This window comes from Martes martes, assembly GCF_963455335.1.
Source record: "Martes martes genome assembly, chromosome: 2".
Taxonomy (NCBI): Eukaryota; Metazoa; Chordata; class Mammalia; order Carnivora; family Mustelidae; genus Martes; species Martes martes.
In genome coordinates this window covers 90,920,575-90,946,137 of record NC_137889.1, presented here as the reverse complement: position 1 = coordinate 90,946,137, position 25,563 = coordinate 90,920,575, and the positions used below count along the sequence as shown (strand labels likewise).

General features: G+C 41.5%; 1 protein-coding gene across 1 annotated transcript in view; it reads left to right on the top strand.

Annotated features, from left to right (window-relative positions):
- Positions 1–1,260: 1,260 nt before the first annotated feature.
- The window catches only part of GPRIN3 (GPRIN family member 3), a 50,613-nt gene continuing 26,310 nt past the window's right edge, over positions 1,261–25,563 (top strand). Inside the window, exon 1 of the mRNA XM_080797631.1 lies at positions 1,261–1,378. The gene's annotated coding sequence lies outside the window, so the exon portion shown is untranslated. The remainder of the gene's footprint in view (positions 1,379–25,563) is intronic.

The following is a 25,563-nucleotide window of genomic DNA, read 5'->3' as shown; positions in this document are numbered from 1 at the left end:
AGAGAATAGTGAATTTTGTTTCCTTGTTTTACTGTCCCACATTTAGCAACAAGCAAACAAAACGAACCGTCTGAACAATTTATTCTTCAACTAAACCTTTACCTTAACCGATAACTACAACTTTACATCAGATTGCTCTATATATTTTTATTTTTTATTTATTTTTTTATTTTTTTTTTATTTTTTTTTATTTTTTTTTTTAAGATTTTATTTATTTATTCGACAGACAGACATCACAAGTAGGCAGAGAGGCAGGCAGAGAGAGAGGAGGAAGCAGGCTCCCTGCTGAGCAGAGAGCCCGATGCGGGGCTCGATCCCAGGACCCTGAGACCATGACCTGAGCCGAAGGCAGAGGCTTAACCCACTGAGCCAACCAGGTGCCCCATTTTTTATTTATTTTTTTAAAGATTTTATTTATTTGACAGAGAGAGAGAGAGAGATCAAGCAGGGGGAGGGGCAGAGACAGAGGGAGAAGCAGGCTCCCTCTTCATCCTGTGGGCCCCATCCCAGGACCTGAGCCCAAAGCAGATGCTTGACCAACTGAGCCACCCAGGTGCCCCTAAAGATTTTATTTAATTATTTGTCAGAGAGAGAGAGAGCGAGCAAGCAGAAGCAGGGGGAGTGGCAGGCAGAGGGAGAAACAGGCTCCCTCCCAGGACCCTGGAATCATGACCTGAGCCCAAGGCAGAATCTTAACCCACTGAACCACCCAGGGGCCCCAGTGTATTTTGAAATGCACCATATCTTTGTGTTACGTACAACTCTTCAGGTATATACCAAAGTTGCAGAGACTCCTGGAAGCCCAGAGCACATCTCAGTCTTTGAAGGAACCCGTGCATTCTATTCAGTCGGCTTGGCACACCGTCAGAAGTAGTGTCAACTCCTATCTCAGTTTGTGGCTTGGGCTGTCAGCCCATCGCCCAGATCCCTGCGCAGTCTGGCCACCGGCTCGCGTGGCCTTGCTCTGCTGCTACGGCTCACCACAAGCTGACCGTGGCAGAGTTGATCCCTTCGTGTTGTAAATAAAGACAAATGCCCTTTGGAGACAATCGGATGACAAACTCAGGCAGAGCTCTGAAGTAGAGAAAGCTCTTAATTAATAGCTCTCTGAAATCTCATTCTTTCTCAACGGCTGCTGCCGCGCTCCTTCCTCGTGCACACTTCACTGCGCGCCACCCCCACATCGTGCCTCCTACCTCGCTTCTAAAAACATCCTCACATCGAATTATTAATCCCAGAGTGCCCTGCTTCGGCAGCCTCACTCCAAGAAGACAGCGCTGAGAATAGTAGCAGGGGAAGCCAACAGACGACACAGCTACCTCGCCTCTACCGTTGCTTTGGACGGAGTGCGTTTCCTTGTAGGATGGGGTCCACGTCTGTAAGTATTAGGCCTCCTATCACCCGAAATGTCTTGATAATACATAAAAACCACAGGTGCTAAAATTCTTTAGGGATAAAGTTCATTTTCCTTTGTGACTTTAAATAACATAGATTTAGTTACACTGAAACTTTCAGGCTTGTAGGAAGAACTCTTGTCCTAGTCCCCTGGTGGTTATTTGGATGTTTAAAATTGTAATGATGAGTTTTTAAAGATCATCCCTCTGGGGTTTGTGGCTTTTGAGTAGTGAGTCTAACTCTCAGGGAGGGATGATAAAAGTTCATAATGTGAGCTTGATGGATTGGGGATGTATCCATTACTTCTGCTTTGCAAATGCAATAAAAGCATTCCTCAAACTGGAAATAGGATTTTATTTAGGAGATGAAGTATAGAATGTGAAAGAGAGCTGGCAGAAGCTCTGATTTAAGGAAGACGGAGACTTGGATCACTTAATACATCTGTGTTGAGTACTTCATATATATATGTTAGGCCCCGCGCTAATTCAAAATGAATAAAACATAGCCTGAACTCTCAAATAATTCCCAGACTCCTGGCCTACATCAACATATTAATAAATATGGCTCAGCAAAGTTAGAGTGGGCTCTTTTCCTGGGAATTCCTTGGGAATTCCCTGAGTAGCCTCACAAGCAGGCTTCTTTCTCTGTCCCAAACAAACAACCCCTGAACCTCTCTCTTCCTTCCTTTAGGCCCTAGAATTCACTTACTTTCCGTTCCTCTTCGCAGCTTCGCCAGCTGCTCGCCACACCTGGGCTCCTTTCTTCCCAGCCAGGCCACCTTGAAAACGAGAGGAAGCCTTTGCCACACTATACTCCCTTAACGTTGTCAAAAATAAAAATGCAGGCATGCGTACTTTCAACTTCATTCTGCTAAAAACCAACTAAGAAACAGGGTAGCAAATAGGACCAAGAGGGGGCAGGTGTAAGATTAAGAAAACTAAGTTTCTGCTGGCAGCTAGTTTCTATGTTATAGGACATTTCCAGCCCATGAGTGTACCAGAACGTCAGTATAACTTCATTCCCTCCCTTTTTCTTCTATGGGAGAAAACATCTACAAATGCAAGTGAGATAAATGAGAGTGACATTATTATAGAAATTACTTTATCATTGAGATTAGCGTAGCTGACGGTAGAGAAAACTGCGCTAAATTAGTCTTTTAATAAATCACTTGCTGTCAGTGGCACTTTACCATTGCTCATAAATGGTTTGTAATACGCTAGTGTATTTTAAGACAAGTTAAAGGCCACTGTTTTGCATTAGTGCTTAGACTTTCAAGGATCACCTCCACCCTTGGAAAATGATCTTGAATCAGATCATTATTGGGTAATGTGCCCATTTCGGGGTACTGAAAACACCTAAGTATTTTCATAGGTGCTCCGTGAAATACCCCATGTCCTCGTGCTATCCTTTTTTTCTAAGGTGTGCTTATCCCTCTTCCATGGTCTTCCTCTTCAGCACCTTATGACCTTGGAAGGTCAAGTGGTCTAATTCCTGTCTCTGGAATGCCTGGTGAGTGCTTCCACCTTTGTATGTTCATCCCTACTGAGAAGGGACCTTTCCTGTGGCGCAGAGGAAGTAAGAGAAGAGGGCAGCACCTAGATTTCAGAACTAATGATGATAAGCAGTAAAGAATGAAAAGCCAGCCAAACACATGGGGATGAGGAAGTAAAGTGGGGTAAAGGGAGAGCAGGAGCCCAAGGGAACCACTCAGGGCACTTTTGCCATCTTGATTCTAGGGCAGAAGAGAACCCTAGGACATTTCTCTTCATCCATCTGCTTTCCCCTATAAGGAAACGGGAGATGGAGAGACGACAGATCTGTTTGTTAATGAGATACAGCTCTTTCAAAACTGCATTCTTCAGGCTTTTTTGTTGGTGACATCCTGCTAAACCCATTTCTCATCTAGACCAATCTATGAGATTTGAACTATTACTTCCCCCATTGTAGAGATGAGGAAACAAATTAAAAACTTGCCCAAGGTTCCTCAGATAGTAACCAGCTGAGCTGTGTGCACATTCAAGTCGTCCAACTTCAAAGGTCACAGGCTTCACGACTGGGCCACACTGCAGTGTATTAACGTTATTAATTATTGTTACCACTGGGTCAAAAGAAGAGGAATAGTTGGGATTTTATAGATGGATTTCTTTCATCTCGGATTTTAGATTGCCGGAAAAAATTGAAAGCTTCTAAATCAGAAATAAGTCATTCTGTAAGCAAACACGGTGAGTTCAAGGACAAACATTTTAGGTTGAAACTTTACAAATCATGGTATAGGCGGTTAAGTTGAGAAAACAAAAATCTTTTATCAAAATATCCAGGTAACGCATACGTTCAGCAAACAGCGTTTCTTTGTTTCTCAAGAGAAGAACCAAATACATATCAGGTAGTCACGTGCTCACTCATGTGCGCATACAGACCTAGAACAAGGACAAGGGAGCATGTGCCTGTGTTTAGCCCCACCGATGGACTTTGGACTCAGAACTATTTATAGAACTAGTGTTTCCGTGATTGATGTTTTAATCATAGATACTCATTTACTTATGAAAGTTGAGCAATTCCTCATTATAGCTTGCAGCTAAGTGTTCTGGTTGCAAATTAAAGGCTGAAAAAAAGGCAGTCTGTGTACAGAAGGCTCATTTGAGACAAGTTCCTTCTGAAAACTATTTCTAATAATTAAAGACATTTGGCAGGGGGATGAAGATGTCATCTCTGTCCATTTTGAAGATGAAAATCCACTAATTATTTTTAAAGCCATGACTTCTGCCTTAATTTATTTTTAGTTCCTTAAAAAGCAATTGATGTTTTTTCCTAGTTAAGAAAAATAGGCAGAAGTCCCCTGTGGGCCTTGGTCTTATTACTGGACTCTTGCCATCAATCTGGAATGTCTTTACCACTTTGTGTGGTTGCAAAATCCGAATGCTTTGTTCTGGGCGATGGCATGGTAAAGTGCACCAGTTTTCAAAATGCAGGATATTTTGATCAGTGACCTGTAAGATGATCTTAGGTAGCATACAGATTTACTTTTTATTTTAATAGTAAAACATATGAATTTAATAGTAAAACAATGAATTTGTTTTAGTATAAATATATTAAGAATACATATAACAGTGTATTTTTAAATGCTGTATTTTGAAAATAGACCATAAACCAAGTATACTATATACTATAAGAAAAATAAATTACTAGCACATCAAACATGTGGTTTTACCATTTCTTAAGACTAGGCTAATGTTTTCAACTAGTGCAGCGGTTAAAGTCAATTGAATAAAAAAGGTTAGGCAAAAAATAGGGTAGATGAGAAGCACCATAAGGCAAAAATCATGAAAGTGGCACACAAATGTCACTCTCTGGGAAAGAGGTACTTGAGGTCATGTCATTGCCCAAGGCACCTCATTTTTTTCTAGAAGTGAAAAGCTTGGTCCAGAAATTCCTAAGAACAATTCTAGTTTTAATGTCCAACTTTTTAGAAATGGTCTTCCATTTTTTTTTCTTCTATCGTCGGCCTGTTTCCTGCAGTTGGGGTCTCTTCAGCCTTTTCTGGAACTTGAGTTGCCCTTCTTAGCCCCTGTCTCCATCACCACCAAGAACGTATGCATTCATTTATTTACATATGTATTCATGGAACAAACAGCCTGTGGAGATTTTCTGTGGTAGGTGTTGCCGGCATGCAAGAAAGCTAGAGGTCTGTCCTCTCTGACTTCTGTGTTAACTGAGTTTACATGTCTGTGATTCCCATTGAAGTTAAAGCCTTTGGAACCCTGGACTTCTGCCATAATCTTTTCTTTGTACTTCCTAAACGACTAAGAGCTCTTCATTGGGAAGTCCCTTCATTGGTAAAACCCATTGTCAAGGCTCATATTAGAAATTTAAAACATGTGCGATGCAACTCCTGAATGCGATTATACATAAGAATGGACAAAAGTGGCTTGTACATTTCATAAATAGAAAGGTCTAACTCTTGGGTTCTTTTGAATACAAAGGGAAAAATTAGTACTATCATGATTTTTGAGTACAGAATAATGCATCTTTGGTCAGTTAGAAATCTTTACAAGTTTGAGTGAAATGGAAAATTTTAGCATTTATGTTTTCTTGAAATCAGTTACATTGAGGGAGGAGTTGCATTTCAATGACGTTTATTGTTTTTCTATATCATTTACCCCTTAACAAATGGCTAAGGTATGAGTGCTGTTATGACTACTTTTTCCTGGGAATTTGTCCTTGAGAAACATTGTGGAAATGTTGCAAAGCACCTGGATGTGGTGAGTGTAAATTGTCTCCACTGTCTATGTAATGTCAATAGAGCCGTTTTATGCTTGCCAGCAATTCATAAGATTTTTCTATACTGGTGAAAAGGATATAGCTGTGGTTTCCTGCCGAAGTTTCTATATAATAGTGAAAAAGCATCAGAGGATGCCGTTGCTTATGGTTGTTTGCTTATGCACTGCTGCTCCTTTCTTTTTTGTAAAAAACAGGAAGCTGAAATTTGCTCTTAGATCAGTCGATGTTTAATACGGTCTTATTTATGGGCTAATGCGTAAGGATGTGAAGATGAAAAGATGCTTCTCTGCCTTTAAAGGCCATAAAATCTTACTATTAAGAAATATTAAAGTAAAGAAGTTAAAGCACTCATGACTGTATTCACTCTCAGTGCACATACGTTGCAATGAACATTGAGAACTTGGAATTGTTTTTCAAATTTTTAATGTTCCTGTTTTATCATGAGTAGATGTACGTTTCCAAATGTCACATTAAAATGTATTTTGAAGAAACAGCTAGTTAGCCAGGTGGTTTTTTAACTCTGGTAACTGCAACAAACTTCAAATTTGTTTTTTAGTTTTTCTCTGTTCTGTGCTCATGGATCAGACTTCCAGTTCCCCAGCCCAGTAGTTTTGAGTGGAAGTGAGCAAAGAGCATATTCCAAGTCTCTTTCTCAAAAACAAGGTAAAATCAGATAACATGCTTAGGCTGAATAAATCTACTATTGCATTTGATACTGTCATAATTTTTCTTAAAAAGAAAGCCATGCACAAAAAGAATATTTGTAACCCAGTATCTATTCTGAAAATAGGGGCAATATAATGGAAGCCGTACCAATTAGGAAAGCAGAACCACTGTGGTGGGTATGGAATAATGGATTTATTAGAAGTTTTACACCTTACACAATCAGGGGAGCTTATAAAAACAAGTTTGTGGGAAGCGTCTGGTATTGGGCGTGAGGTCATCGTAGGTTCGCAGAGCTGGCAGTGGTAAAGAAAGGCTGGATATGAGGCAGAGCCCAGCAAGGACAAACTAGAACCTGCAAAACTGGAACACATAGGACAAAACAGAATCCATGTTGGACTCCCATTTCCTCCAAACTCAGTGACCTGGGAGAAGCGGAGAAGGAGCTGGCCCTCGTTCACTGAAGAGCTGTTGGCGGCCCTGAGGGGCAGAGGCTGAGGGAGAGGTTGTGGTGAGGGGCTAGGACCTACAGCCTGACTACTGCCGGACGTCACCACAGCGAGTTGCAAGATCCATGCACAGCCACCGTTTCCCTACACCACCCTTCCAAGCATAGTCATGCTGCTGCCCTACTTCTGCCTCCAGATCCCACATAGTTTTTTCCCTTACAGCCAACTACACTGAAGAACTGTTTAGGGGAGGGAATTCTTGGGATGGATTTCCATCTGAGCTAAGTGGACGCTTAGTACAAAACCACCCCAGAAACTAGCCAATAGAAACAGAAATGTCTAAGGTTAGAAAGTCCCTTGTTTCTGAGTTTTGCTAGAGTCCTTTCTGCCACAGGACTCAGAGTCCGGTCTGCTTGTAAATGATACTTAAGACATTTTCTTCTATAGACTTATACAAAATTTCTTCTACCTGCAACTATAAGTTGTTGGTTTACTTCCATTCAAAAACTAAAATTTCAGAAAGAGTTATCTATTAAAAAAAAAAAAGAGAAAAGGTTCTAAGATTTCATGTCATTTAAGGCGCTGAGCTCATCTCCTCAAATTATATATCATCTTGCAATGGAAAAGTTGGTGAAATTGACTCTGCCCATGGCTGGGTGATGCAAGGATGAACATGCTTTCTGCCACAGTAGATTCGAAACTCCATTTTTAGATTTCCGTAGGTACTACAGAAGGTTAATGCAATATAATGTCACAGAAAAACGAACTGCCTTCCCAGTGTTTCTTTTATTTATTTGGTTTGTTCTGAAACTCTTGGGTGTGAGGATGTATGCAGTGGGGCCATATGACGTGGTGAGCTTACCAATGATGGAACTATTCAGCCAGATGCTGTAGTCAGGATTCCTGTAATGACTGAGAGGCTGGCCTGTGGCACTTCCAAGACACATCCATTTTTGGGATTCTTTGAGTCTTTATCAGGGATTCTGAACCCTCTTCCCCCCGCAACTCACTAGATGAATGATGTCTACATATAGGCTCCCCCCATAATTCCAACTTTTTCTGTCTCACCTAAAAAGTACATTGAAGTGCAAGCAAATGGCAAAAAAAAACAAAAATAAAGAATCAACCCAATTTTTTAAAAAAATGGGCAGAGGATCTGAATAGACATTTTTTCAAAGAAGACATACAGATGACTAATAGGTGCTCAACATCACTAATCATCAGGGAAATACAAATTCAAAACCACAATGAGATCACTTCACATCTGTTAGAATGGCTATTTTTTAAAACGACAAGAAATAACAACAATTGGAGAGGATGTGGAGAAAAGGACACCCTTGTGCAGCTTTGGTAGGAATGTAAATGGGTGTAGGCACTGTGGGGAAACAGTATGGAGGTTCCTCAAATAATTAAATTAAAAATAAAAGTATTATATGATCCAGCAGTTCTACTTCCGGGTATTTATCTGAGGGAAATGAAACACTAACTTGAAAAGATATCTGAGCTGCGATAGTCACTACAGCATTATTTGCAGTAGTCAAGTTAAGCAACTTAAGTGTCATTGATGAATGAACAGGTAAAGAAAATGTGATTTTACACACACACACACACACACACACACACACACAGGAATATTATTCAGCCATTAAAAAGAAATCTTGTCATTTGCAAGAACATGGATGGACCTCAAGGGCATTATGTTAAGTGAAATAAGTCTGACAAAGACAAAGTGAGATCATATGATTTCACTTATAAGTGGAATCTAATAAAACAAAAGAACACAAACAAAAATGAGCTCATAGATACAGAGAACAGACTGTGGTTGCCCGAGGTGGGGGTGGGAGTGAAATGGGTGAAAGAGGTCAAAAGGCACAAACTTCCAGTTATGAAATAAATTGGTCCTAGGAATATACTGTGCAGTGTGGGGACTCTATTGTGTTGCATGTTTGAAGATTGCCAAGAGAGTAGACCTTAAAATTTCTAATTAAAAGAAAAAGATTTTTAGCAGTATAGTGATGCCTGTTAACTAGACACTGTTGTGATCATTCTGCAATACATACAAATATCAAATCCTTATGTTGTACTTCTGAAATGATTATAATGATATATGTCAGTTATAGTTCATTTTATTTTATTTTATTTAAAGATTTATTTATTTATTTGACAGACAGAGATCACAAGCAGGCAGAGAGGCAGGCAGAGAAAGAGGAAGGGAAGCAGGCTCCCTGCTGAGCAGAGAGCCCGATGCGGGGCTCGATCCCAGGACCCTGGGATCATGACCTGAGCTGAAGGCAGAGGCTTTAACCCACTGAGCCATCCAGGCACCCCTACAGTTCATTTAAAAAAAAAATGCCAGTAAGTGGGACGCCTGGGTGGCTCAGTGGGTTAAAGCCTCTGCCTTCGGTCAGGTCATGATCCCAGGGTCTTGGGATGGAGCCCCACATCTGGGGCTCTGCTCCGCGGGGGGCCTGCTTCCTCCTCTCTCTCTCTGCCTACTTGTGATCTCTGTCTGTCAAAAAAATAAATAAAATCTTTAAAAAAGAATGCCAGTAAGTGATATAATTTATAAAATAAATAGTTCATAATCTCTTACTTGAGAACTAGTAAGAAAAATCTTGTTTTTCGTGTTGCCACAAATCCGTTACTATAATATTTCACCGTCCTAACCATATTTTCCAATTTGCCCCTTGATAAAGCAAGAAAACAGATATCTACAGTTTAGGCAAGTATCCCCAAAAACAAATGAAAATGGAAATATCCAATATGCATGAAAAGGGAGGAAGGTGCATAGTTTTGTTAAAATTTCTATGGCATAAGACAAGTGCTAAACTTGGGCAAATGAGATTAGGTTTGGCCACACCAGTTGTGTCAGTATGTGTTGATCTAATCTGATCACAGAGAAGCATTTATTTCAGTAGCGTGTGTTGTTTGCTACTGTTGCAAGTCTCAGCACTTGGGGTGGCGTGGCCACACATCCTACCTACAAAGGTGGCTAAGACTTGTTCTTTACCCACGAAAGACTCCGTCCTCTCATGGGAAGGATAACGCAAAGTTCAGGTGGAGGGGGAGGAGGAAGTATTGTGTGGCCTTAATGTGGAAGCGGAAATATTGCAGTTCGAAAGAGATGAGATGGTAAAACCATAGGAGTGGAGGGACAGATGATTGGTTAAGAGCAGAGGAGTGTTGACACCAAAGGAATAATAGGGTGTTTCTCTAGCAGGTGATGGGACTGTCAGTATCTCGGTGACGGTGGTGGTCATACAACCATGCATTTGTAAAACTCCTAGAACTGTACACCAAAAGGAGTACATGTAACTGTATGTGATTATTTTTAATTCTTACCAAACAAATTCAGCCTAGAATCGTGGTCCAGAGTTTAGCATCTTCCTGGTTCTGGAGTCAGAAAAACAGACCATATGGGGAAGATGCTAATCCTATTTCCTGCTTATTGACACAGAAAAATGTGCAGACTGAACAGATCTGTGCTCTGATGTCCAGAAATCTTGGGTTAGTTTCGGTCTCAAAACTCTCTTTAAATGGAGGAAGGCAAGTGTCATGGGACCCTGGATATCAGCTGACAAATTCTGTTGCCTAAAATAATGTTATGTTAACCATCTGGTAGGGGTGTGCGAGAGGAGTGTGAGCTTGCTGTGTCCTCTACTGACTGTGTGTGAATGCATGGGCTGCTCTCCCCAGTCTCGTGTTCACGGACTCTGAGAGCAACTGTTAATTCCAATATCATTTATTGAGGTCTTATTCTATGCGGAGTACTGTGCTACGTGCTGCGAAGGCTAAATATCGAGCTACTTAGAGTCTTCATCAAAAATGGAGCTTACAACCTAGGTGAGAGATAAGACTCAATAACTTCCTTCAGTCAGATTATGATAAATCCTGCAATAGGTTTTCTTGCTGTGTTATGGCTGTTGGGAGGAGAAACCATCCCTTCCTGCCACAGGTTATCAGGAAGAGCTTATTTTGCAAAGAGTGTGGCATTTGTCCTGAACTTAGAGAACCCAATAGATTCTAAGGTCCCTGAGAAACGGATCCTTTCTGTCTAATTTACTAGTCCCCCCCACCCCCATGTCTGGCATAGTCCCTGATACATTGTTCATACATCAATATTTTGGAATTAATTAATGAAAGAAAGAAAAGACAGCATTTTCAAAGGCAGAGAACCCATTCCAAGAAGCCATATCCTGCACAGAGGAATGCAGGGAAATGCTTCCAGCATGTTTGAGACCCTGAGAGTAGATCAGTTAGGCAGGAGTATAGGGGGTTGCGGGAAGCAGTGTTCCAAAACTGTGTTGAAATCAGACCGGAGGGCTTCTCCGGTATCAGGCTGAGTAAGTGTAACATTTTTCAGCAGAGGAAGGCACTGAAGGATTTTGAGCTGGCACGAAGTGATCAGATCTGTATTTTTCAATGAAGTCATTTGTCATTGATTATAAGACAGTGACTGTTAGTGATCGTACAAGCTGTGTTGGAGCCCTGGAGAGAGACCGTGCCGGGGGCACCTGGACCAGCTCGAGCAGGACTTGGAGAGGGAGTCGTTGGAATATTCCACCTGGAAAACAGGAGTCAGAAGCCGCGGGATCAAGTCCTACTCCGCTTCTAAACAGTGGGACAAATCACATAAGTTTCTGTGGATTTTTAAAAGCTATATAATGTGAGAGGTATGTTCTTTGAGTCCCAGTGATTGGAAAGAAAGTTGCAGATATTTCTAGCAGAGATGTGACAGGAATTGGGACTGCATAGACATCAGGGTTGAGGGAGTCGGAGCTGTCAACATGGCTCCACGTGTTTTGCCAGATCTGACTGGGAGAACGTTCGTGCTATTGACAGAAATAGAGATGTCAGGAGGAAAAGTTCATTTTGGCGGAATGATTTCGAATCCTGGGTGGGATGTGGTTTGGGATACTGGCATGACATGCCCATCAGATATCTGGCCTGCAAGTATTAAAATGGAGGAGGACAGGGGTGGAGGTGATGCCTGGGTGGCTTAGTTGTTAAGCGTTTGCCTTCTGCTGAGGTCATGATCCCAGGGGCCTGGGATCAAGCCCCAAGTTGGGCTCCCTGCTCAATGGGGAGCCTGCTTCTCCCTCTCCCTCTGCATGCCCCCTGCTTGTGCTCTCCCTCTCTCTCTCTGTCAAATAAATAAATAAAATCTTTAAAAATAAATAAACTGGAGAAGGATGGGAACATGGGGAGAGGGTGATGCCAAGAATTACAGCTATTAGATCAGCACCATTAGATATCCCAGCTGTGAAAGAGGTTTCCAAGGACAAGAAGGAAGAGGAGAGAAGAGGAAAATTCTGCTAACGCCCAGATTTAGGGGTCAGAAAAGGAATAAGTTTGAGCTAAGGCTACAACAGGACTGCCCAAAAGTAGAAAGGCAAGTCTCAAAGGTCAGTGTCAGGGAGAGGGGATCGGTGGTAAAAACAGAGCCAGCGTTCAAGAGGGATGAGGAAGAAAATCCAGTTTCCTCATTTTAAAATTGAGAAAATAATACCTTTCTTGCTGGTGTGTTGTGGAGAGTAAATAAGAGACAGTACTTAGTCTAATACCTTATGAATAGTAGGCTTAAAAATTGGAGCTCTTATTTGTTCTGTTTTTGGAAATTAATTCTCATTTTCAATATCCTTTAGGAATTTTTAAAAATGTAACCCAAACCTTGTGGGTTTTGTTGGGGGGATGGAGGGGCTGTTGCCTTTCTAAAAGATAAATCATAGGGGCGCCTGGGTGGCTTAGTGGGTTAAAGCCTCTGCCTCGGCTCGGGTCATGGTCCCAGGGTCCTGGGATCGAACCCCGCATCGGGCTCTCTGCTCAGCAGGGAGCCTGCTTCCCCCCCCCCCGGCCTGTCAAATAAATAAATAAAATCTTTTAAAAAAAAAAAAGATAAATCATAGGCTAAATTTGCTGCATAATAATGTCTCCTGACCTTTAAAGGGTAAGATGTGGCTCCATCCTAGTTTTAGAAGAGCTCCGTACTGTTCTGACAAGAGCTTAGTGTTTCTCAGCAACTCTCATTAGGGTGCCCTGCACGGAAAAACAAAATTCTCCTATCCAGGCCAATGTTGAATAATATAGCAAGTTACACGGGGTAAGAAGAACTTGCGCGTCTGCTTCCTTCTGCCCTAATGAGGAATCCATCATTTGTGCGGAATTAACACTAAATTTCAGACCTGAAGGTGGCACTGAAAACCTTGTTGACCCAGAAAATTGAGTTGGTTTGATACACACACTTTATCTTGGGAATAAGTGACCATGACAGCATACAACCACTACCAAATCTATTTGTGTTGTATTGATTATTATTATTATTTTTTTTAAATCTAAGAGGCTGAGCGTCTATGCTTTGATTCATAGAAGAACCACTTTGCTTTTTAAAGAGGGGGGGAAAAAAAACCCTCCTTTCCAGGATCACACCTCGTGTCTCACCTCAAATCAGCTACCTTGAAAATGTATGCAGTTAGGGACACGCAGTGAGAAAGCAGAAAAGGCTCAGGGACCACTGCAGTTGCCCTGGGGAAGCATATACAAGGCAAGGGGCAGGATTCCGTGATCTTTAAGGACCCAGGAGTCTCTGAAATTCAATGGCACGTCATTCCACATGTTCCGGTCATTAATCAAAAGTGTGTGAACTCCCAAGGAAATTGACAAAACGTCCCACCACTGCCCCCCGGTCAACTGACGTGTTTGCTGGTCCAACACTGAAACCAGAGCAAACTTTCTTCTATATTTTCAGTAATTACTAAAAGTCAAAATTATCAGGAATCAGCCTATCAAATCTTTCTTACTTTAGGCTTTATTATGACTTTCCTAATATTCAAAAACACTTCTAAACACACACATTTATTTTCCCCCTTTCATTACACATTCCAGTTAATGAAATCATTCATTTTGTTCACTCATTTCAAGGTATAGAACTTTGAAATAATTTCTGAAATAAAATTCAGTTTCTTAACCTGGTATTAAAGTCTGTTCCCCGGGGTACCTTGGTGGCTCAGTGGGTTAAAGCCTCTGCCTTCGGCTCGGGTCGTGATCCCAGGGTTCTGGGGTTGAGCCCCGCATCGGGCTCTCCGCTCAGCAGGGAGCCTGCTTCCCTCCTCCCCCACCCTCTGCCTGCCTCTCTGCCTACTTGTGATCTGTGTCTGTCAAATAAATAAATAAAATCTTAGGGACGCCTGGGTGGCTCAGTTGGTTAAGCAGCCACCTTCGGCTGGGGTCATGATCCCAGGGTCCTGGGATCGAGTCCCACATCGGGCTCCTTGCTCAGCAGGGAGCCTGCTTCTCCCTCTGCCTCTGCCTGCCTCTCTGTCTGCCTGTGCTCACTCTCTCTGACAAATAAATAAATAAAATCTTTAAAAAAAATAAAAATAAAAAAATAAAAAATAAATAAATAAAATCTTAGAAAAAAAAAATAAAGTCTGTTCCTCATAGACTTAAGCCTAGAGCCATGTTTCCCAGCAAGTATCTCAACCTGAACCCCATTTACACCCCATACCAGCTCTTCTCCTTCATGTGCTCTTAAGCTCCAGGCAGAGTTGACCACAGTGGACCACAGGAAGTCTATGATTTCCTCTCTCTGAATCTGTTGCTTGGGCTCCCCTCACCCCCTGCCCCAAATGCTTGGTTTTTAAAACCTAATCTTTACCCTGGGCTAGGAATCAGTACACAGTCCAGTTTGGCCAGTTTGGATGTAGTAACCACAGTAATGTAACTTCTAATGACATATAAAACCCAAATTTCAAAGGCTTAGGGAAATAAAAGTATATGTATATATTTTTAAAAGTCTTTACCAACACCTCCAAAAATCCTTTTAAGTTCTTCTGCACTCCCACAGCCCTTTCCTCTCCATGTCTAGGACAAATCATTTTTAGGGAGATACCGTCCCTAAAATGTTCAATTTTGAAGCATATCAGCCAGCTTTTATATATTTTTATATATATTTGCATACCCCCCACAAAACTTAGCACAACACCCAGTACGTGGGAATCCTCAATAAATGTTTATTGAATTCAGTTCAGTTTTCCACTGGGTTCAGCATTCCTTAAGAATTTGAGGCTGGATTAGGAGATTTTAAAAATAACTTGCTGTGTAGTATCTTTACAAATCCTTGTAAAGTTAACAGTTGGATTTTTTGAAGTGTCTTTATTGTATCTAAGGTATTTATTATGCATAATATAATGAGAGAAAGTGCAGTTTTCCTGTCAGTACTTGGTGTGACTTTTCTTTGAGATTTTTATTTTCAAATCATTCTGAAAGTTAAGAAGCTTCTGGAACCAGTGACAAAAGAGAAAGACAGGAAATTAATGTATAAGAAGAGATGTACGTAGGAAATGGAAATAAATTGAAATTGGAGTCACATTCTAAAAACCCAAAGAAAAAAGACAAAAGAACTGTAATATTTCTAAAGTAAGCTTTCTGAATGTGAGATGGATTCTCAAATGAAAACAAAATATATCTGGTGTGGTAAAAACAATAAAGGAAAGCATCATTGAAGGTGAATTTGGCTGAAATGGAAATATCAAAGCCATTCTGAAGCAACCCCCAGACAGAGAATAAGAAATCAAAAAACAGTACGTGGTTTGGGGATTATTATACAGTGGTTATAATGAGCATGACCCGGGGCGCCTGGGTGGGTCAGTCAGTTGAGCATTTGACTCTTGATTTTGGCTCAGGTCCTGATCTCAGGGTCATGGGATCGAGCCCCAAGTCAGGCTCCAGGCTCATCAAGGAATCTGCCTCAGGATTCTCTCTCTCTCTCTCTCCCTCTGCCCTTCCCTCTGCTCATGCATGCATGCATGCTCTCTTTCTTTCTCTCTCTCTAATAAATAAATCTTTAATAACAACAACAATAACAATAATAATAATGTGCATCATCCACCTGATACTATCATCTGTACAACTTTAACAAGAAGGTTAGCAAAAACCATAGTTCCATTGAAGCAAGTTGGGCTTCGGAATGAACATTTTTATATTTTGCAAATTAGTGTTCCACCTAACTTCTACTTCCTCTTACTGCTCTTGTGAACACATTCGGAGAATACAACAACCCCTCAAGCATCGTGTTCTCTTGATTTTTATGTGTGTATGCATAAGGAGAACATATTCCTTCAATCTGAGAAAAAAAATGAGTGTGGTTGAGCCACCTCTAGAAAAAGGAAAATGTCTAAAAGTTAAGGGAAAAAATACGTTCTGCCTAAGAAAAAGGGAGAGAGGGAGAATATGAGCAACCGATGAAGTCAAGCTAGAAAATGATTAATTTAAGTGAAAAACTAGTGTATTACTTCTTTTTCCACTGAAGATAAATTAAGCTGTTGGGACAGTGGAGTTGCAGATTTAGGCAAAGAGTGAACATTCTAACAAGCAGCTTGTCTGTGATGATTCCCTCCCGAACACCCAGTCCTCCATTGTTCTTCTTGGATACACTGATGTACTTTATCTGCCTCTTTCCCGTGTCAGTTTCAGTTTGCACACAGGAGAATCTTGAGTAATTTGTTTTAGGAATATCTATGGAGAAAGGAGTCAGTAAGATCTGAGAAAAATAAAAAGAAGTGAATTGTACGACAGAGTAGAGAATTAAGAGTTTTGCAAATGCAGCCCAAGGTTTCCAACACATTATTTTCAAAATTAAAATCGCAAGTTATGGACCGTGATCCTTGGGTTGTGCCATGCTGATGGAGTGGATGGGGTGAGAAGGCAGGGATATGGCAGGGACAGGTGACTTGCAAGGTAGACCTGGTAGTAAGTTCGTATTAATAAGAAAACCCAAGTAATTCTGCTACCTCTCTCACCGGTAGTGCTGCTGCCTGCTAGCTAACACTAGCACCATGTTTTCTTCTGAGAGCCTGAGAACATACAAGAACCCTATGAAGTAGGTGCTGTTTTCATGTCTGTGTTGCAAGTGTTAAGAAGCCTTAGGCACTGAGGAGTTAAGACATTTCCCCAAGATCACACAGCTGGTAAGTGGCAAGCTAGGTGTGACTCCAAACCATCTGATCCTACAAGCACCCTCTTAACCGCCATGTCTGTATAGCCTCTCACACAGAGAAATATTTCCAGAAGGTCCAAGACAGAGGAATTCTGAACTTCTGATCATTCTCTAATGTATTGTTTTCGATCTTCTCCCTCTGCTCATGCTGCTTCCTTTGTCTTGGGAGGCCTCCTTTCATCAACCCTCTCCTTCACTTGGGTGACTCTGCATCCTTCAGATTTCAGCTCAGGGGATCATTTTGCTCAGCAAAGCTTTCCAGAACTCCCCTCAAGATAGCTGGTTCCTTTACCTCACAGACTTATGTGGGGTACTCTGTGAATACATCTGTTACAGCACTGACCATATCATCCTGTTACCTTCCTGCCTCATCTTGAAGCCTTGGATGTTCCCTCTGTCTCCTCTTTCACATCTAGTCAATCACAGTGCACAGGTGATTTGACCTCTTTCATATTTCTGGATCCATCCCTACCTCTCTTTTCCTATGATCGCTGCCCTAGTTCTTACAGTTCTTCCTGCAGTAGCCTTCCCACAGGTCCCCCTTCCTCTGGTCCTTATCAGCTGCCCATCCAGCCCTCAGTGACTGCCTGTGACCTGGGGAAAAGAGGTACCCTCCTAGCACAGTCTCCCTTGGCCGCTGCCCTTCGCCCCATCTCTTGACAGATGGCGGCTTTATGCCATCAGCCTCGCATCTGGAGCTCTAGCAACGCTCACTTATTGTTGCAACCCCACCCCACCCACAGCCACTCCTCCCAACAGGCTGTCTCTCCCTCTGTACATCTGCTCACGCGTTGTTTGTTGTTCATGTGCGCCTGAAGTGCCCTGTCCTTCCCACTGGCAAGCTCCCGCTGGGCTCACAAGACGGTTTTGCTGTTTACACTCAGAGGCCCTGGGTGGCTCCTCCTTCGGATGCGCTAACACTGTGCTCTCAAAACACCCTGTCCCTTCCTCCTTCAAGGGGCCCGCTAGCTGGTTTCCAATCAATCCTTTTAGGTTTCTGCCTCTGCCTCTAGATGAGAGCTTCCTGAAGGGGAAGACTGGTATATTCACCACTATATCTTCGATGCCTGGGACATAGCTAGTTGCTATGTCTCCATAAATGTTTGATGAGTGAATTAATGGGTTAGTATACATGTTCAAGTGTCACTTATATAAAATACACCTAAATAACATTATTTCCACCTTTCAGGCCTCATGCCTTACTACTTCTCCTCCCTCCCCACTCGTCATTAAACTTGCAGCAATTCCCAAAGCCCATCTTGTGTGTCCCATGATCTGTGGGATTATTGACACTGTTTTGGATGCTTTTTCCTTCTCAGTATCGTCGCAAGTCTCCGCAGGTCGCCCAGGAAGCCTTCCCTGACTGCGCAAGATGGACGGCGTCATTCCCTTCCTTTGTTACTGTTGAAATTTCTGGCACTGAAATTGCCTTTGACCCCGGCAGATGCCAGCCCCTGAAGACAGGGATCGTGCCTTGCTCAGCTCTGTGGCCGTCTGATACCTACCACAGGGCCAGCACTCGTCTGTGTTAAACTAGCTGACATGGCCAAAATATGTAGCCTCTTCCATGGTAGTTCAGGCCCTTTGTTTAGCTGCATAACAGTTGAGTGAATAAGAAAAGTAACTATTGTGAAGGTCCTGCTTTAATGTCTTTTCCTAGCCTTCAATTAAGCAAGATCTTCTACAGTCAAAATGCTAAAGCCCTTGACAACCTTTGTTAATTTTAATCACAGGTGGTCTTCTGAGGCCAGAATAGATGTGGCTGACGTTCTTACCACTTTTAGAAAAAAATGGCCTGCATTACCGTCTGAAGGAACTATAATTGTATGTATGGCAAATAATTAGATTAATGAATTCTTGAAAGTAAATGAGTCCAGCTTTTCATATCTTTATTAGGCAAACTAACACGTATTTGTGAGGTGTGTCACATAAATGCTGAGACTGACTTGTAATTCCCATAATAACGAAGTGGCGAGAGCCCACAAAGCCACTTCAGCCCATGAAGAGGTCATTTTTAGTGAATAAAGTGCCGACACTTCTGACAAGTAAGACTCAGGCTGACATCCTACATACTGTGGATGGATCCTTCCCTAATGAGCTCCTGTAAACCTGTGGGTTTACCCAATAAGGAATTTACACCACTGAAGCAAGCGGGAAACCACAACTGCGGGATGGTCAGATATGATGTCAAGCTTCCAGACTTCCATATATTTTATTGTTTATGAAGGATAGTTCTGTTACTTAGATATTCATATATTTATTCTTATTATAAGCTGCTAGTCAACTTCTGGTAAAAAATGCAGAGCAAATAATTCATAATTTGAGATAACAAGAACACAATTCTCATCGGTACTAGTGAATAAAATTACCTCAGTAATACAAACAGCTCTTCTTTCATGTTAAAGTAATTTCATTATCAGTTCATTGCACCTTGTTGGCCTTATGTGAAATCTTATTTTTCCCATTTACTTATATCCTCTCTACTTGGTGATTTGTAATGTTCCATTTGAAGGAAATGAAATCACACTTCTTTCGAGGCATGTTAACATTCACTAAATGTTAACTGCACAACTTTTTTCTTGCCAGTACCCTGCAGGATTCTGGGGCTGCCAGGTAGGCAGCCTCTCAGTGCTCCTGGAGCTTATCACCTAACCAAGAAAACACAAGGAACAAAAACCTAACAATGACAGCATAGCAGCGCGTTATAGCAGAGAGAGAGATGCACAGGTGCAATGGGAAAACAAAAGAAAGACATCCAAGGCTTGAGGGTGAGAAAGCACAAGGAAAGCCTGCCAGAGAGGTGCTAAGCTGAATTGAGGTTAGCAAGGGAGAAAGAGTAGGGAGGGGTGTATTAGTCTCCTAGAGTCACCATAATAAAATACCACAAACTATGTGGCTTAAAACAATAGGAATTTAGCCTCACACTGGTCTATAAGCTAGAAGTCTGAGATTAAGATGTCAGCAGGCTTGATTTTTTCCAGTGACTCTGAGGGAGAAACTGTTCCACGTCTCTCTCCTTGCTTCTGACGGTTTTCAGCGATCCTCACCGTTCCTTGATTTGTAGACACACTTCTGCAACCTCTGCTTGTGTCTTCACAGGACCTCCCCAGCTGTGTGTCTCTGTGTCCATATTTCCTTCTTCTTAGGACACCAGTCACCCACCCTAACCCAGGATGACCTCCTCTTCACTGGTTTATATCTACAAAGACCCTGTTTATAGGTCAGGTCACATTCACAGGTCGCAGGTGGACCTAAATTTTAGGACACAGTGTTCAACCCAGTGTATATAGGGCTTTCAAGATACAGGAAGCAGTATGGATGAAGATGGAGAAGCTCTGACATGTTTGGGCAACCATAGACCCTTCTTAATGGTTGGATTGAAATGCTCAGGATCCGACCAAGTTATGAATCTTCAGAGGTAGCAGGAGTCTCATCACAAAGAACCTGTGTGCTAAGCACAGGAATTTGAACTTCCTTGTGGAACGTGTGGATGTCATTGAAGGATTTTAATTCTGGAAGCTACATGATCATATTTGCATTTTAGGAAAATCTCTCTGGCAGCAGTGTGGAAAACTGAAGAAGATACAGATTGGAGGCAGAGAGATGATATAGGAAGTCCTTAAGACAATTCTGGCAAGAAATGCTAAGTGTCTACATTATACCAGCAGTAGGGAGACTAGGTAAGAGATGGCCGATAGAGGAGATACTTGAAGGATCTGTAAGGATTGTGGTTAGTGAGATGTGAGAAAGGAGAAGAGAGAGGCAAGAGTGGTTTTGAAGTTTCTGGCTCAAGTGAAAAGATGGAGGTAACATTGGCTGAGATGATTAAAAGAAGGAATATGCCTAGAGGTGAGAGTGGATGAGTTTTTGGACATAACCTAATTTGAGGTCTCAGTAACACTTCTAAATGGAGAACTGCTCTTCTGGAAATTTTGTGAGGTCTCCAGTTCTGGCTGGAGGTGAATTTGAGATTGATGAATATATAAGTAATTGTGTCCCCCAGGTTGAATGCATTAAGTGAGAAGAGCAGAAGGTCTAGGAAATGCCAATATTTAGGAAATGAGCTGAGGAAAAAAGAACCAGAGAGTGGTATTAAGAAGGACTTCTGTAGAGAAAAGAGGAAAAGCAAGTGAGCGTATCATAGATAAGAGAGCTTCCAGAAGGACAGAGTGCTCCGAATGTCAAATGCTTTGTGCAGAGAAGTCAAGATAAGGAGAGAAGGTGTTTATTTGTTTTGGCAAAATCCAGCCTTTGACTTTAGCAAGGGCAGTGTTGATAGAATGCAGGAATGACCAAGGAAGAATCAAGATGATAGACTGGGGAGTAACTGTGCAGGAAGGGGCCATAGGGACTGTAGCCTGTCTTTTAAGCAAGTTGGACTGTGAAGGAGGCAGAGCCATATAGGAATTATGTAGGACTCAATAGCTGCATGGGCTTAGGGATGAGTGTTTCAGTGATGATAGATATTCAGCCATTCTGTGATCCAGCTCAACGGGGAGAACATGAACTCTAAGTGGGCTTGGAGCAGGGGTAGTAGCAGGAAAGGAGTATAGATCTCTCTTCTAAATAAGGTTGTCTACTGAGGACATGTTCTCAAAGGAACTGAGGGATCTCACACAAATGCCACCATGAACTTTTTGTTAAAATGAATAAAAATCTCCTTTCCTTTAAGCTCCATGTAATGGTCTTTTTTTTTTTTTTTCTTTACTGCCCACTTCTCCCAAATCCCTGTGCTTTTATAACAACACCCCCATTTCCTCTTGGGGAATTGATTTTTCCCCTTCTCCTGCAGCCTTAATAGAAAGAGCTATCAGTCAAGGTGCTCTGCCCTCTCCTATATAAGGACTAATTGGGTCTCTCTCCCGGGACTTTTGAATCCGGAGCATTTAACTGACACAGGTGTTTGGGGGGGATAATTAGAATTCACTTATCCCTGATGATAGGGATATACCTTGGTTTCGACTGTCTTCTGAACCTTTGTAGCCTTCCCTTTCATTCTTTGACTTCCCCATTATCTTGGGTAGGTTGTAGTGTCTAAGACTCTGGAGCCACACAGCTTGGGTTTGGGTTTCTAGGAACTAATGAGCCCAGTGCATAGAACAGTGGCTAATCAGAGTAAATGCAATAGGTGTTTGTTATTATTATTCCAACAAAGTTCTCGTCTCTGTAAGTTAGCCAGGATCATTTATTGCTATGTGCTACCAAGTAATCCTAATGGATACCTCCTTTATTTCAAATGAGTAACATTTCGTTATACCAAACTTGAAAATGTGTATATAATTAATAATTCCATAGGGATTGACCATTTACAGTGGTTTGAAGAGAGAAGGAAAATTGATTATATTATAGCTATGGCAAATGGATGAAAGTTCTCATTTAAAAATCAAATAAAGGAGATTAGCAAGAGACATTAAAGGCTCTTGTGATTGTTTGGCAATGGCTGTTGATAGAAGTGAGGTGGCTATGATGGTTTCTTTCTAAGTTCCCTGAAGACCGTGGAAAATGCAGTATGCAGCTTTAGAGGCTCACGTCACTTATGTCTCCTAGAAGTTAATTTTTCTCTTAGAGCTTCAATTTTCTCACTCTGAAAATACTCACTGCTGTCTGACACTGAGTTTCAGGGTGGTTTGTGACATAGTAATATTGCAGCAATAGCTAACTGATAAGGTGGGTAAGGTGGGTTATAAAGCTGTGGGATTAGGTATGATCACCCAGGGAGGAAAGAGGGTAGTGGAAAAGGCCAAGGAATAAATCTGGCATTCAGAGTTGAGGACAAAAAGTTACTCAAGTTGGGTAAGACAGGAAAAACAACAACAACAACAACAACTAAATAGTCTATGGATCATGGAGGCATGAAAAGCATGTATTTCAAAGAAGAAAGAGGCATATGTTGAAGCTGGCTAAGAAGTCAACTAAGATAAAAGCCAGAGTCTTTTGGATCCATCCACCTCAAGGTTACCAATGATCACAATCTGACGGTGGGTGGAATCCAGTGATGAAGGCTGGATTTTATGAGTCAAATAGTAAGCAGCTGGTGACAAGATGATATATCCTGGGGCCTCAGACACCCAAGGGCAGATGATGGAAAACAGGAATTTAGAATGACCAAGATGTCCACATCGGGTGGCCTGGGAGTCAGTGGGCCCAGCAGACCTGACAATCTCCTGCAGACATGTAATCTGAAAGTCAGTATTGTTGACTGGCTCTACAAGGTTCCATGATAAAAGGGACAAAGCTAAGCTGTAGATTTGATTAGGGGAGTGATAATAGGTAGGCACCCACATGCAGTGACATCTGGGTCAGCACAAGCAAAGCACAAGTGGTTCTGAATCAGGAAAGAGTTCAGTACTGCTTGCTCTGGAGGTCCTGGCCCCTCCCCTGGCCTGTCCAGTTTGTAGACTGAAGACTGACCCATAGTGTTGAGTGTTCTGACCCTGCAGGTCTCACCTGCCTCCCCCTAGGATCATCCTGCCCCTCACCCAGACAGAGGGCCCACAAGGACAGAATCTGACACTTCTCGCAGGGGTTTAGCTCACAAATAAAGGGAACACTGGCTACCCTGGTCACTATTTGGGCTGGAATCTACTGAACCACTCTCAGAACCCAGCTTTGGCCTCAAAGGCCTCTGTGATGGAGAAAGGACTCTTCTGTGGCTGCAATACCCCTACTGCGTTGAATGGTTCTAGGAGAAGATATGTTTTTTGTTTGAGCTGAAGGCCCCTCCCAACAAACATGAGAAGTTTATGTATCAGAATGAACTGTTGAACAGAAAAAAAAATTAAAAATTGTTACAATGGAAAATTTTTATATTTAGGTCCATCTAAACAAGCATATTTGACACCTATCCTTGTGAGCTATCATTTTACAAACATATTCTCCCTATCCCCACCATGGGAAATTTTTTTTGAGAGAGAGAGAAAGTGTGCATGCACAGGGCCCAGGGGGCAGGGGTGAGCAGAGGGAGAGGGAGAGAGAGAATTCATGCTCAATCCCATGATCCCAAGACTGTGAGCCAAAGTCAAGAGTTGGATGTTTAACCAACTGAGCCACCCAGACACCCCCGCTATGGGAATATTAATCATGTGTTCCATCTAGAGTTGCAGGAGTCCATCTTCTGCTGGATTTTCAGCAAACAGAGCTCTACCCAGCCGACATGCCCACTCCACAAATAAGGGTAGGAGAAACGATACTTTTGCCTTTGATCTCCCATCACAGGAATAATAGGGAGGAGGCTGGAAAACACTGCACTATGTCAATATGTCTGACAATAATAAACTGTAACTTTTTTCCTCATTTCTTCACACTTCAGTATACTCACATTTACCTTTTAATGCATTTATGTTTCTTTGCTTTTATCCTTAAAGGCTTCAGGTGGGGTAAAGGGAGAATATATTTCTCATGTGTAACAGATTACTGTAGTTTCTGTAGAGAACATAAGAGAGCTATCTAGCTTTTTAAAAGAAATTGGGTGCCTGGGTGACTCAATTGGTTAGGCATCTGCCTTCGGCTCAGGTCATGATCCCAGAGTCCTGGGATGGAGTACAGAGTTGGGCTTCCTGCTGTGCAGAGAGTCTGCTTCCCTCTCTGCCCCTCCTCCCAGTCATTCTCTTGATCTCTCCCTCTCTCTATCTCTCTCAAATAAATAAATAAAACCTTTAAAAAAATTAACTGTCATTTACATTAGCACCCCAAATAAGTGAGATGCTTAGCTATAAAACTAACTAAATATGTACAATATCCATATGTAGAAAACTAATAACTTGGTGAACAAAATCAAAGAACTGAATAACTAGAGAGATATTCCGTATTCATGGATAGACTCAACATTGTCAAGATGTCAGTTCTCAATTTGATCTATAGATTCAATGCAATCCCAGTCAAAATCCTAGTAAGTTATTTTGATATCAAAAACTCATTCTAAAGTTTATATGGAGAGGCAAAAGACCTAGAATAGCCAACACAGTGTTGAAGAAGAACAAAGTTGGAGGACTAACTCTGTCCAAATTCAAGACTTAGTATATAGCTACAGTCATCAAGACAGTCTGATATTGGTGAAAAAATAGACAAATAGATCAAGGAAAATTGGTGTTGTCGGAGTCTAGCAATAGACCCACAAATATAGTCAGTTATATTGCAAAGGCAATATAATGGATCAAAGATAGTCTTTTCAAAAAATGGTGCTGGAACAACTGGACATCCATATGCAAAAATAAAAAAGAAAAGGACAAAGAATCTATATGCAAATCTTACACCCTTTACAAAAATTAACTCAAAATAGGTCATAGACCTAAATGTTAAATGTAAAATACAAAATCCCTAGAAGAAAACCTAGATGACCTTGGGTATAACAATGACATTTTAGATACAACACCAAAGGCATCATCCATGAAAGAACTGATAAGCTGAACCTCATTACAATTAAAACCTTCTGCTATACAAAAGATAATGTCAAAGGAATTAGAAGACAAGATACAGACTGATATTTGATCAACAAGAGACATTATTGCAAATATTTGCAAACATCTGATATAATACTGTTACTCAAAACATACAAAGAACTCTCAAAACTCAACAATAAGACACCAACCAGGAAAATGGGCCAAAGGGCTTAACAGACACTTCACCAAAGAAGACATACAGATAGCAAACCAGCTTAAGAGAAGATGCTTCACACTGTATGTCATCAGGAAAAACGCAAACTTATACACTAATTAGAATGGCTAAAATCCAAAACAATGACAACACTAAATACTGACAAGAATATGGAGAGCAGTGGGAACTTAC